Here is a 6636-nt window from a genome sequence, read left to right on the forward strand (position 1 = left end):
GGGGGCTATATAACAGGGGGAGCACACAGGGGGGCTATAGACTACTGGGGCTTCACAGAGGGGTCTATATACTACTGGGGGCAGCACACAGGGGGTCTATATACTACTTGGGGCAGCAGAATGGGGTCTATATACAACTTGGAGAGCACACAGGAGGTCTATATCCAAGTGGGGGAGCACACAGGGGGGCTATATACTACTGGGGGAGCACACAGGGGGTCTATATACTACTGGTGGGGCACACAGGGGGTCTATATACTACTGGGGGAACATACAGGGGGTCTATATACTACTTGTGAGGCACACAGGTGGTCTATATATAACTGGAGGAGCACACAGGGGTCTGTATACTACTGGGGCAACACACAAGGGGTCTATATAATACTGGTGGGGCACACAGGGGGTCTATATACTACTGGGGGAACCCCACAGGGGGTTTATATACTACTGGAGGAGCACACAGAGGTCTATATCCAAGTGGGGGAGCACACAGGAGGTCTATATCCAAGTGGGGGAGCACACAGGGGGGCTAAATACCCCTGAGGGAGCACACAGGGGGCCTATATACTAGTGGGGGAGCACACAGGGGGTCTATATACAACTGGGGCAGCACACAGGAGGTCTATATACTTCTGGGGGAGCACACGGGGGGCTATATATAACTGGGGAAACACACAGGGGTCTATATACTACTGGGGGCAGGACACAAGGGGTATATACTATTGGGGGCAGCACACAAGGAATATATATTACTGGCGGAAGCGCACAAGGGGTATATACTACTGGGGGCAACACAAAGCGGTCTATTGTTTTGGAACGCGTGTCGAGGGGGGGCCCCAGACATAACTTCGCTTGGGGCCCCAGAAATGCCAAGACCGCCCCTGATGACGAGGGTGGGGAGAAGGAACGTAGGGGTGGTGCAAATTTAGGGCACAGATACTTTAAGCCCCGGCCGTTGAGCAAGGGGCTGTTGGCGCAAAAAAATTACACCTCACACATCCCCATAGACCAAAGGATAAAAGCGCTATAAGCATGGTAATAGAGCGATTTTAAGGGACATATATTTGTTAACAATGGTTTAATTTTTTTTACAGGCCATCACATAATATAAAAGTTAAGCAAGTTACATATCGTTGTAATCGTACCGACTTGAGGAACATATATAACATGTCAGTTTTTCCATAGGACACACAGCGTAAAAACGAAGACCCCCAAAGAAAAAGAATTGCATTTTTTTTTCAATTTCACCGCGCATATAATTCTTTTCTGGTTTCGCAGCATATTTTATGCAAAAATTCAGCCTGTCATTGCAGAGTACAATTAGTGACGCAAAAAATAAGGGCTCATGTGGGTCTGTAGGTGTAAAAATGCCACTGCTATGGCCTTTTAAGCACAAGGAGGAAAAAACAAAAACCCAAAAACAAAAATCAGCCGGGTCCAGAAGGGGTTAAAAGTTGTTTTTTACGACATTAACTGCATCACCTGCCGAACGGACCACAGGACAGATCTTGGATTAAAAGATAACCGTCATTCTCTATGAGAGTTGGACTCATCTCAGGAGCGTGCGCTCCGGGCTTCGGGCGCTGAAATCTCCGTCACCCGACCGTCTCAAGAAGCGGGACCCGGCGCGGTCAGGTACGTATAAGGTGCTCTAGCGGGGGGTCGGGAGCCTGTCACCCTGGCATCGGGGGGGACAGGTTCCCTTTAAGTAATACCACCACGACATTAGAAACACTGCAATTACCAGTGTCCAGTTAAAGGGAATGTGTGAAAAGAAAATGAAACATTGTTTAAAGACGTTTTGATGGTGCTTTTCCTGATTTCGAACGTACTATCTATATTATGAAATCATTCCGAAATCTCACAGTTTTCATTCTCACCACTAGGTCTAAAACTAAGCTGAGACTTCCTGTTATGTGATGTGATGTACAGAATAAGGCATTATTTACACATCCGTAATGCAGCTTGCATGTGATAAGGGGCAGAAAAAAAAAAACAGGACAGGTCCTAGTACGGACCTGCAATTGCAGCACAGATCTTTAGCGATCTATGAAGAGGTCTGTGCACTTTGGACAACTTCGGATGCATATCTGTAGTGCTGTTCTCATTTGCGGGTCTACAATTATGGTCCCAGGTCCCAGAGGTCACTAGTAGTGATGAGCGAACATGCTCGTCCGAGTTTGGTACTCGATGGTACTCGTTACTCGGACAAGCATCTCGCGATACTCGAGAAAATCTTATCATCCGCTTCCTGTAAGTTTGGGTGCAATTTCTCAGCCAATCAACATGCAGGAGACTCTTTGGTACATCCTGCGATGACGCGGGACCCATACATGTCGATAGCAGCGATGGGTTGGCCAGATCAGATGACCCTGCCATATAAAAATCTCGGCCGCCGAGGCTCGGCTCACATGCATGCTGGAAGAGATTAGGGACAGAGCTGCTGCTGGTCAGGGAGAGCGTTAGGGAGGGAATTAGCGTTCCAGTAGGCAGGGAATACTAGCGAAAGAACCAAACAGCCCTTGTAAGGGCTTAAAATAGTTTTTTATTTGTATTACTCCAGACTGCTGGCTGGAACTTGCAGTGCAGCTACCACGATTTCAGCAGCACACTGTGGTGACCGGCTGCTGGCAGAAAGGGGACATTAGGTGTTGCATACAGACCCCTAAGAAGTGCTCAGTAATCTTTTATGATTTTGTGGCTGGTGGTGCTGCTGTCATAGATTGTATTGCTGTGATTTGTAGTACACCTGCATAGAACTTCACTGCTCATTGTCCTATGTAACAGGTGCCATAGACCACAGACCACAGACACACAGACACAGACACACACGACAGCCTCCAAATAGTAGTGTGACACTGACCACCAGTATATTTACTTATTTCTGTACTTCTTACTGAAGCCATGCCCAAGCTCACTGCTAATTGCCCTATGTAAGGGGATGTCACACAGTGTATAGCTGCAGCCACCAACAGATTGTATACCACAGGCTCCAAAAAACTAGTGAACCACTAGTATATATTCTGAGTTCTGAATTACTTACTCAAGGCATATCTAAGCTCACTACTGATTTCCCAGTGTAAGGGGGTGTCACACAGTGTATAGGTGCAGCCACCAACAGATTGTATACCACAGACTCCAAAAAACTAGTGGGCCGACCAGTATATTTTCTGATTTCTATATTTCTTACTTAAGGCATATCCAAGCTCACTACTGATTGCCCTGTGCAAGGGGGTGTTACACTGTGTATAGGTGCAGCCACCAACAGATTGTATACCACAGACTCCAAAAAACTAGTGGGCCGACCAGTATATTTTCTGATTTCTATATTTCTTACTTAAGGCATATCCAAGCTCACTACTGATTGCCCTGTGCAAGGGGGTGTTACACTGTGTATAGGTGCAGCCACCAACAGATTGTATACCACAGCCTCCCAAAAACTAGTGGGCCGACCAGTATATTTTCTGATTTCTATATTTCTTACTTAAGGCATATCCAAGCTCACTACTGATTGCCCTGTGCAAGGGGGTGTTACACTGTGTATAGGTGCAGCCACCAACAGATTGTATACCACAGCCTCCCAAAAACTAGTGGGACCACCAGTATATTTTCTGATTTCTATATTTCTTACTTAAGGCATATCCAAGCTCACTAATGATTGCCCTGTGTGAGAGGGTGACAGACAGTATATAGCTGCACTTGCACACCCAGACTCTATACGACTACCTCCAATAGTAGTCTCAGTAATATATTTTCTTGGCTAGCTGTGATCTTTAGTGCAGCTATCTCAGTCTTGACTGTGCAGTGTCCATAAAATGGTGAACCCCAGGGGTAAGGGTGGGAGGGAATACAAGCAGCTCAGTCTTAGCAAGGTTTAGTTTTAGGAATAGGAAGGACATAGCGTTAGAGACGGCAGACAGACAGTTACTGGTGTTCTGTAGAAGAGCGGGGGTGATATCATGGGAGGAGGTATACAGCTGGGTATCATCAGCATAGAGATGGTACTGAAAACCAAACTTACTGATGATTTGTCCGATGAGTAAAGTGTAAAGTGAGAAAAGGAGAGGGCCCAGGACTGATCCCTGAGGAACCCCGACTGTAAGGGGGAGAGAAGATGAGGTGGAGCCAGACAGTGATACGCTAAAGGAGCGGTCAGAGAGATAGGAGGAAAACCAGGAAAGAGCAGAGTCCTTGAGGCCGACAGAGCGGAGCGTGGAGAAGAGGAGCTGGTGGTCTACAGTGTCAAAAGCTGCAGATAGGTCCAGGAGGATGAGAAGTGAATGGTCACCTTTAGATTTGGCGGAGAGGAGATCATTAGAGACTTTAGTCAGGGCAGTTTCTGTAGAGTGGTGAGGACGGAAATCAGACTGAAGGGGGTCAAGGAGAGAGTTGTCAGAGAGGTAGCGGGTTAGGCGGGAATAGACCAGACGTTCTAACAGTTTGGAGATAAAAGGAAGATTAGAGACAGGTCGATAATTGGCAGCACAGGAGGGGTCTAGGGAGGGTTTTTTCAGTAATGGAGTGATGATGGAGTGTTTAAAAGTTGAGGGGAAAATGCCAGAGGAGAGGGAGAGGTTGAAGATTTTAGTAAGGTAAGTAGTGACAACAGGAGAGAGAGACTGGACAAGGTGTGAGGGAATAGGGTCACTAGGGCAGGTGGTGGGACGAGAGGAGGAGAGGAGTCTGGGGACTTCCTCCTCTGTTACAGGTTCAAATACTGAGAGGGAAGAGAAGGAAATACAAGAGGGAATAGGATCATCACTACTTGAAGACTAGGAGGTGATCTCCTGATGAAAAGTATCTATGTTTTCCTTGAAGTAGGATGCTAGGTCTTCAGCACAGAGGTTAGTTATGGGTGTCTGAACTTTGGGTTTGAGGAGGGAGTTGAGGGTATCAAAGTGACGATAGAGAAGAAATGAGAGAGGTAAAGTAAGAAGTAGATCAGGTTAGGAGATGGTGATATTCCATAATTAATTAAATGGGAAAATTTGCTATGGTGTAAGAGTGCATTTGGATTACAAGCACGGTCCCGGATCTAATTATGCTCATAATCCAAGGCACCACTGTATATAGTTTGATTTTTATTTCTTTTTTTGGGTCCATCTTTTTCTTCAAGGGGAAAGGATTGGGGTGGGTAGGGTTGGGGATATATATTTCTATGGAATATGATGTAAATGAATTTCATTTTACTCACTTTGTATGGTAAATTATGGTATGGTATGGTATGGTATGGTATTGTATGGTAAATGGTAAATTAAAAGATTGAATAAAAAAAAAAAATGTCAGTGAAACCTTTGTTTCTCTCTGTTCGCACGGTGGTTCTCCGGTAAGCACGGAATTTATGTAGAGGCAGTGCACCTCTTCATAAATCCTCAGAGCTCGGGCGCTGCAGGGACATTTTTAAGCCCCATGCAAATGTCCCCAATGGTTTTTTTTTTAGAAAAAGGCATAACAATGTGATCAACCAAAGGAGCTGACCCAATTACACAACATGATATCTGTTTGGCCAATAATCGTTCTGTGTAATAGGGCCCTTATTTTCAGGTAATGTTTCATGGAAGCATGGGAGCCCACACGGACCAGGAGTATCTTAGCACGAGGACACGCTCTTAACTGCACGGAATTGAGCGGGCTCCACTGTGAAAGGCCCAGCATCATTAACATCGCAGACCTGCTCCGGCACAGGGGAAAAACGATACTCTGACACTAACAGGAGCTTGCTAATCAAAAGGCGCTACAACAATATATAATGATCCTGAAACCCATGTCCTTCTATAACACAGGAAAGAACTACTTCTTCAATCTGACCCGTCTAGACAGGATGCTGGACAGACCTTGAATCAGGGTACATCCTCCTACATCATTATTTAATCTAGACCAGCAATTGAATATGATTTCACATTGGATCAGCCTGCCAATATAACAGAGATATATCCCAATTTTCTACCAACACTCTTCCTATTCCCTGAGAAACTTGTTATTATCGAAAAAGGGAAACACGTTGGATAACGGAAGAAGGGATACCACAACAATTAATAGCATAATTACCTGCTGTATTTTTACACGCCAATCTGTCTCTCTATCTGACTGGAGACTGACTATCTTTTGACTGGACAAACCTACACCAAAGTGTATGGTGAGTCCTTCCTGGCATCTGGGGATGCCTGAACCAGGGGGTCCCCCTGTAGTAGCAGGCTGGGCCCGGGCTACACACCACTTCAAACCTTTGTCTAAAAATATTCTCTATGTTGACTATATTGACTGTGTTTCATGTTTAGGATGTTTTGTGTGTAACACTAGTGTGTTAATAAATTTATGCTATAAGACGTATTATAGCAATTCAACCACAGTCCCGCTACTTGGTTTTGTTCAGTGTGATATTTAGGACTGTGGGAAAAATTTACCGTCTAAATTGATTTCAAGTTCCTTGACCCAACTGTAGGACTTTAATGGAAAATCAGTATCCAAAGTCATTGTTCAGGGCAGGGTAACATAGAAGATTGTCAGAGGAAAAAGACCACACTGTCCATCTAGTCTGTCCTTTTATCACTCCTTTCTTATTATCTTAGTATATACATGCAGCCTATGGCAGTTTCCATGTTTTCCAAGACGGCTGCATCCAACTTTCCAAGGCTA

This window comes from Dendropsophus ebraccatus, chromosome 14 (genome assembly GCF_027789765.1).
Source record: "Dendropsophus ebraccatus isolate aDenEbr1 chromosome 14, aDenEbr1.pat, whole genome shotgun sequence".
Taxonomy (NCBI): Eukaryota; Metazoa; Chordata; class Amphibia; order Anura; family Hylidae; genus Dendropsophus; species Dendropsophus ebraccatus.